Source organism: Oryctolagus cuniculus, chromosome X (genome assembly GCF_964237555.1).
Source record: "Oryctolagus cuniculus chromosome X, mOryCun1.1, whole genome shotgun sequence".
In the NCBI taxonomy this organism is placed as follows: domain Eukaryota; kingdom Metazoa; phylum Chordata; class Mammalia; order Lagomorpha; family Leporidae; genus Oryctolagus; species Oryctolagus cuniculus.
The window spans coordinates 61,149,270-61,157,530 of NC_091453.1; the positions used below are offsets into that span (position 1 = coordinate 61,149,270).

At 39.5% G+C, this 8,261-nt stretch overlaps 1 pseudogene; it reads left to right on the top strand.

Moving 5' to 3' along the window:
- Positions 1-6,168, top strand: part of LOC100356327 (transcription factor BTF3 homolog 4 pseudogene) — a 30,380-nt pseudogene extending 24,212 nt beyond the window's left edge.
- Positions 6,169-8,261: the final 2,093 nt, after the last annotated feature.

An 8,261-nucleotide genomic window follows, 5' to 3' on the forward strand; every position in this document is an offset into this window, starting at 1 on the left:
CCCATCCGAAGCCAGGAGCCAGGTGCTTCTCCTGGTCTTCCATGCGGGTGCAGGGCCCAAGCACTTGGGCCATCCTCCACTGCACTCCCGGGCCACAGCAGAGAGCTGGACTGGAAGAGGAGCAACCGGGACTAGAACCCGGCACTCATATGGGATGCTGGTGCCGCAGGCAGAGGATTAACCTAGTGTGCCACCGCACTGGCCCCCCAATTTTTTTTTAACATTCATTTATTTATTTGGAAGGCAGAGTTACATAGAGGGGGAGAGAGAGAGAGAGAGAGAGAGAGAGAGAGGTCTTCCATCTGCTGGTTCACTCCCCAGATGGCTGAAACATCTGAAGCTGCGCCGATCTGAAGCCAGGAGCCAGGAGCTTCTTCCCTGTCTCCCACATGGCTGCAGGGGCCCAAGTACTTGGGCCATCTTCTACTGCTTTCCCAGGCCATAGCAGAGAGCTGGATTGGAAGTGGAGCAGTGGGGACTCGAACTGGCATCCATATGGGATGCCAGCACTGCAGGCGCTGGCCCCATATACTTAATTTGAGGAGAGAATATTTTTTAAACATGAATAGATGTTTAATTTTGTCAAAAGCATTTTCTGTATCTATTGCAATTATAATATGGTCTTTGTCCTTCATTCTGTTACTGTATTATATCACATTTATAGATCTGCGTATGTTGAAGCACCACAGGGATCAATCCTATTTTGTGAAAGCCAATTTTCTTTTCATTTTTTTAAATTTGAGTTAATTTATTTATTTGAGAGGCAAAGTTATACAGAGAGGGAGAGACACAGAGAAACGTCTTTCATCCATTGGTTCACTCCCCAAATGGTCGCAAAGGCCCGAGCTGGGCAGATCCGAAGCCAGGAGCCAGGAGCTTCTTCCCGGTCCCCCACGCAGGTGCACTTGGGCCCTGAGCTTGGGCCATCTTCCACTGTTTCTCAGGCCACCAGCAGAGAGCTGGATGGGAAAGTGGAACAGCCAGGACAGGAACCTGCACCCTTATGGCACGCAGGCATGGCATAGCCTTAGCCGACTATGCCACAGCGCCAGCCCCTGATCAGTGATTCTTTTAAAATGTTGTTAAATGCAGTTATTTGGTGTTTTGTTTATAATTTTTGCTTCTACGTTCATCATGACTTTGGTCTGTAATTATGTTTTCTTGTAGTATCCTTTTCTGGCTTTGGTATTTAGGACATTGCTGGCCTCATAAATTCACTTTGGAAGTATTCACTCTATTTCAACTTTTTGGAAGAGTTTGAAAAGGATTAGTATTAATTCTTTAAATGGTTGATAGAATTCACCAGTTAAGCCATCTGGTCCTGGGCTTTTTCTTCGTTAGATTTTTGATTACTTTTTCAATACCCTTCTTCATTCTTGGTCTGTTCAGATTTTCTATGTCTTCATGGTTCAGTCATGTTAAGTCATATGTTTCCAGGAATTTACCTATTTCCTGTGGACTACCCAATATGATAGCATATAATTGGTTATAGTGTAGTCTCTTATGATCCTGGTTATTTCTTTGGGGTCAGTTTATAATGTTTCTAATTTCATTTATTTGAGTCCTCTCTCTTTTCTTAATCTAGACAAATGGATTTTAATTTTTATAGTTTCATGAAACCAAATATTTTATGAAACCAAATCTTAATTTTCATTGATTTTTTCTTATGTATCCAGTTCTATTTCATTTATTTCTGTTATTATTGCTATTTCCTTCCTTATGCTAACTTTAGCTTATTTTTCTGCTTTTTCAGGTTCCTTGAGGTGTAACGTTATTTATTTGAGATCTTTCTTTCTCTTAAAATAGGTGTTTCTTGTAATGAACTTCCATTTTAGAAATGTTTTTGGTATATATAATTAAGTTTCAATATATTCTATTTTGCTTTCATTTTGTCTCAATATGGTTTTTGATTTCTCTTGATTATTTAATTTTTTTGATCCATTCGTTGTTCATGAATCTGCTGCTTAATTTCTATACATTTGTAAAATTTTGAAGATATCTCCCATACCACTGTGACCAGAAAAAAATACTTGAGGTTCAGGTGTTTAGTTAGCAGTGAAGATTCTGGGGAAGATGCCAACATGTTGAAATACTTAAGTTATACACAAAATTCCATCTCCTGACTCCAGTTCCCTGCTGATGCAAATGCTGGGAGGTAGCAGAGATGGCTCAAGTACTGGGCTCCTGCCGCCCATGTGAGATACGTAGATTGGGTTCCAAGCTTCTGGCTTTGACTCCATTTGGGGGCTCCCTCTGTCTCTCTGCTTCTCAATTGCAGCTGTTTTAAAAATTAAAAGACACTGCTGTTTAAAAAATACACGATATAATTTCAATCCTCTTAAACTTAAGATCTGTTCTGTGATCTCCTATTTGATCTATTCTGGGAAATGTTCCTGTGTGCTTGATAAGAATATGTGTTCTGTCCCTGTTGGATGGAATGCTCTGTATGTGTTTGGTCTATTAGTTCTGTTTTCTCTAACGTGATTCAATCTACTATGTCCTTATTGATTTTCTGGTTGATTGATCTATTCCTGTTGAACTGAGGTACTGAATTCTCCTACTATTTTGTATTGCAGTCTGTCTATTCCTTTCTATCATTTAGTATTTATTTTATGTATTTAGGTGTTTCTTGCATATATATTTATATATTTTTAGATGTTGAATGCATACATATTTATAGTTACCTACCCTTTTGATGAAATGATCACTTTATCATCATAATATGACCATATTTGTTTCTTTTTACAGTTTTTGACTTACATATGTAAGTATGGCTGCTTCTGTTCTCTATTTTAATTTTTATGAATTATATTTTCCACTCCTTTACTTTCAAGTACTGGTATCCTTTCAAGGGAAGTGAGTCTTTCTTAGGTAGCATAGTTGGGTTTTATTTTTAATTTATCCATTCAGTCACTTTATATCTTTTTAAAAATATTTATCTTATTTGAGAGGCAGAAAAACACATATACACAGAGAGAGAGACAGAGGTAGATAGACAGACATAGAAGGGAGATTCTATCCATTGCTTTAATTTCTTTTTTAAAAAGATTTATTTGAAAGTCAGAGTTACACAGAGAGAAGAGGCAGAGAGAGAGAGAGAGAGAGAGAGAGGAGGTCTTCCATCCAATGGTTCACTCCCTAATTGGCCGCAACCGCCGGAGCTGCACCGATCCGAAACCAGGAGCCAGGAGCTTCTTCCGGGTCTCCTGCGTGGGTGCAGGGGCCCAAGGACTTGGACCATCTTCTACTGCTTTCTCAGGCCATAGCAGAGAGCTGGATCGGAAAGTGGAGCAGCCAGGTCTCGAACTGGCACCCTGAAGCTGGTGCTTCAGGCTAGGGTATTAAGCTGCTGCACCACAGCGCTGGCCCCTCATTGCTTTAATTTCAAATGCCCACAATGACCACTGCTGGGTTGAGTCCAAGCCATGGGCCAGGAACTCAATCCAGGTCTCCTATGTGGGTGGCAGAAACCCAATTACTTGAGCCATCACTGTTGCCTTCCTGGCATTAACATTAGCAGGAAACTGGAGTCAGGAGCTCAAGCAGAGAATCAAATCCAGATACTCTGCTGTGGAACATAGGCATCTCAATTGCCAGGCTAAATGCCCACTCCTTTATCTCTTTTGATTGGACAATTAAATACATTCACATTCTAAATAACTATTAATAGATGAGGACGTAGTTGTGGCATTTTGTAATTTGTTTTTTTGATCATTTTCTAGATGCTTTGTTTCCTTTTCCCTCTCTCGGTGTTTTCTTTTGTGGTTTGATGACTTTCCATGGTATGTTGCTGTGATTCCTCTCTTTTTATATTTTATTCAACTGTTATATGTTGTTGTCTTGCAGTTACCATAAGGCTTATGTAAAACATTTTATAAAAGGCTATTTTGGCCGGTGCCATGGCTCACTAGGCTAATCCTCCGCCTGCAGCACCGGCACCCCCGGTTGGGGCGCCAGATTCTGTCCCGGTTGCTCCTCTTCCAGTCCAGCTCTCTGCTGTGGCCCAGGAAGGCAGTGGAGGATGGCCCAAGTGCTTGGGCCCTGCACCCGCATGGGAGACCAGGAGGAAGCACCTGGCTCCTGGCTTCGGCTCAGCGCACGGGCTGTAGCGGCCATTTGGGGGCTGAACCAATGGAAGGAAGACCTTTCTCTCTGTCTCTCTCTCTCTCTCTCTCTCTCTCTAACTCTGCCTGTCAAAAAAAATCCTCTACATCCAAAAATAAAAAATAAAAAAAATAAAATGAACAGCTACTATGAGTGTTAGGAAAAGTAAAAAATAAATTAAAATTGATCAGTTTTGTTTTCAGAAGACTCTTCCATTCTGTAGCCTCTGCTTTTTTGATGCTTCCTTGTAGGTAACATGACCGCTGACTATCTAGTGACTTTTGGTTTCCTCCACCATGAGACTTACTCCTCTTCAAGAGATACCTAATATTCTAGAAATTTTCTTGTTCTTTCCCTGTCTTTTTCCCAAGGTGATACTAGCTGTGAGGTGATACACACATGTATATGTATTACCTATATGTATCTATATCTATATCTATATCTATATCTATATATTTCAATATATCAGTGCCTTTCAAGTTTGTGAGAAAATGGAATTGAAAGATAAGTTTAGGGGCTGGCATTGTGGTACAGTGTATTAACTTGTTATCTGCAATGCCGGCGTCCCATATGAACTCTGGTTCAAGTCCCAACTGCTCCACTTCTGATCCAGCTCTTGACAAATGGGAAAACAGTGGAAGATGGCTCAAATGCTTGGGCCCCTGCCACCCATGTGGGAGACCCAGATGGAGTTCCAGACTCCTGGTTTCAGCCTGGTCTAGCCCAGGCCATTGCAGTCTTTGTGGAGTGAACCAGTGGATACAAGATCTCTCTCTCTCTCTTCTTCTTCTCTCTCTCTCTCCCCTGACTTTCAAATGAATGAATCCTTCTTTTAAAAGATAAGTTTATTTTGGTACCAAAAAGACCTTGAAATCTATGCATTGTTTTTTCAGAATATGCATTTCCATGAACATTTTGAATATCTGACATGCATATTTGTTTTTTGTCCCAGTTCTTGACACAGAGCTCCTGAAGGTCTTGGGATTTCCTGAATCATAGATATATCTTTTGAAATTAATTAAAACAAACAAACAGAAAAAAAACCATCTTTCTACGCTAAGTTTACACCATTAGGTGGTTTCAGGCTGGAGACTGGTTGCCAGAGAAACCAACCACATGACTTGAGGGCTGGAACTTTCAGGCCCGTTCACTGACCTTAGGTAGAAAAAAGGGCTAGAGATTGAACTCAATCACCAAACATACATCATGACAATGTAATAAAATTGTGATTGGGGCTGGCGCTGTGGCACAGCAGGTTAAAGCCCTGGCCTGCAGCACCGGCATGTCATGTGGGCACTGGTTTGAGTCCTGACTGCTCCTCTTCTGATCCAGCTCTCTGCTAATGCACCTGGGAAAGCAGTGAAGATGGCTCAAGTGCTTGGGCCCCTGCACCCACGTGGGAGACCTGGAAGAAGCAGTCACAGAATGAAGAAAGTAGTACATAGAACAGCTACAGCTGATGACAAAAAGCTTCAGAGATCTCTCAAAAAAAACTGGCTGTGACTCATACAGCTGGTATTGAAGGGGGTCTTGCCTGAAATTTAGAAGCCCATTTCTTCCCCCTCCCTTCTGGTGCTGTCAGTGGTGATCACCATCTCTGAGGAAGAAAAGCCCTCTTCCCACTGACCATGGAGAACACTTAGTATCTTGCTTGATTGTGACAAGGGCAGTTTTTGCTTGGATCATGCAATGCTTCTAAAGTAGCCAAGAATTAACTCTCCCAACTTTTTATACAATCAGCATGTTACCACCAAGGTGAACAAGATTAAAGATGATGGGACAGTTATTCATTTCAATAATCCCAAAGGCCAAGATTCCCTCTCAGCTAACACCATTGCAATTACTGGTCATCCAGAAGCCACTTCAATCACAGAAATGCCTCCTGGAATAGTATGTCAGCTTGGTGCTGACAGCTTAAAAAGCCTTAAGAAGTTAGCTGAACAGTTCCCCGGGCAAGTATTGGACAGCAAAGCACCAAAACCAGAAGACATTGATGAGGAAGATGATGATGTTCCAGATTTTGTTGAAAATCTTGATGAAGCATCAAAGAATGAAGTTAACTAATTTCTTGTTTGGTTTTTGCAAGCTAGCATGGACTATATTTAATAAATCAGGTGTGTGGTTCCGAAGTTTTATAGACACAGAGAACATCACCTTGTTACTAGTTCGATATATAAATACTTTATATATTAATAATGCTGTTTGTTCAGCATTGTTCAGTCGTTTAATTTTACATTTTGCACTTCCTTCCATGATCTATTCTTTTGCTCAAACTATGAAGTACTGGTGCAGTTTGAGGGTGTTTTGGGTTTTGATTCTTGTTTTTCTTTTTCACTTTTTGTTGTTGTTGTTGGGGTATTTTGGGTATACGTACGTGTATGTATGCATGTGGGTATGTTTGTATACAGTGAAGAGCAAATTGGAAAGCAGTTCACTTTATCTACCTTCGTCCTCTAGTAGAAAAAAACCAAATCTTTACATAACATAAAAAGAAAAAGGACAGCACTTAGTTGAGTTCTAGAAGTCATTGTAGGGGGGATTCTCAAACCTGAGAGGAGTTTCAGAAATACTCAAATATATATCCAGTAGGTCAGAAATATGGGTGGCACCTGGGACTTGTCACTAGTGTCTTAAGTAAGGGCAATCTTGTGGGATCAAACTCTTATTACTTGTAGAATCTGACACTAACTCCACTTAGTAACAGAATTGAATTGAACTGTTGAATACCAATTTGGTGGTAGACAGAGAATCAATTATTTGGACACCAAATGCTAGCTAATGTGAAACAAGTAAAACAACTGGCCGACTAATCAACTAATGTGATAGTGTTTAATTTCCAGACTACAATTCAAGTTTGCAAAACACCCGATGGCAGAATCTTAGTTAATTTAGAGTAAATCAGGCATTTCAAAATTTTTACATAAATTTATAATCTTTTTCTGAGAGTTACATCTGCCATATTTTATCAAATTTAAAACACCAAATACTGTTTAGATATGCCATTTCTGTAGCTGTAGATAAAGAAAAAAGTGCTGAAAAATAAACTAATGCAATGCTATCTTATGACTCTGAAAATAATAATCATTTTAGAAAGACTTTTAGACTCAATTAGCTTTTTGTCATATATCATTCTTACACATATTCAGAAAAGCAAGATACAAGCAAAGTAAGTTAGTTATAGCAATTCTAAAACTGTTTTCTATTTTACAGCACCACTCTTCTTATTCACACTCCACCTCAGAGTCATCACAATATATATTGATTTTTGTATGATGCTCTTCTTGCCAGCAACAGTATTGTTAACGCAGCATTTCTTAGAGGAATTTATAAAATAACTTTAGGTATTAATGCTGGGCTCCTATGCCAGATTTGAAATTATGGAAAGTTAGACCACATTGATTCTTTCTTTAGGGAGCTTGCAAATTACATCCAATACACCACTTCTACTACATCCCTGAAATCATGTGTTTCCTAGAGGTAAAACTAAGCAGTCCGCTGTGGTCTTCAGTCCTTGTCATTAACGTTGTACGTGATGGTTTTGATGGTATGCACAAGCTCAGATGATGACTACTACAATTGTCACTTGGAAAATATCAATTGTAAAATGCGTTTGATGTAAGCTATATGTATATTTTGGACGTGGAAATATGTGAAAAAAATTTAATGTTAGAATCCATGAAAATTCTGAGGTGTCAAATAATATATTAAGATATCTGTGGTGACAATGAGTGGAATACAGGGAGTAAATGTATATAGTCACAAATTTTTCAAGGCAAAGAGAACTAGGAACTCAAACTTTCTTTATATCTCTGTAAAATATTTGAGTATATCTGCAACCATTTTCTCTTCCTTCCTCCTGGTTGAAATGATTCCACTACCCGCCCCCCCTTGAAGGAAACATGAAATGTTTTAGATCTTCATTTTGTAGACTCAAGAAAAATACCAGGATTTTTCCTCCAACCACATCATCCTAAACAAAACCCCAAAGACATTTCTACTCAGCTTATTTTGTAATCTTTTTTTAAGAATTTATTTATCTATTTGAAAAGCAGAGATACAGAGAGATAGAGATAGAGAGAGACAGAAAGAGAGAGAGAGAGAGAGATAATCTTGCATACTCTGGTTCACTTCCCAAATGGCCACAATAGCTGGGGCTG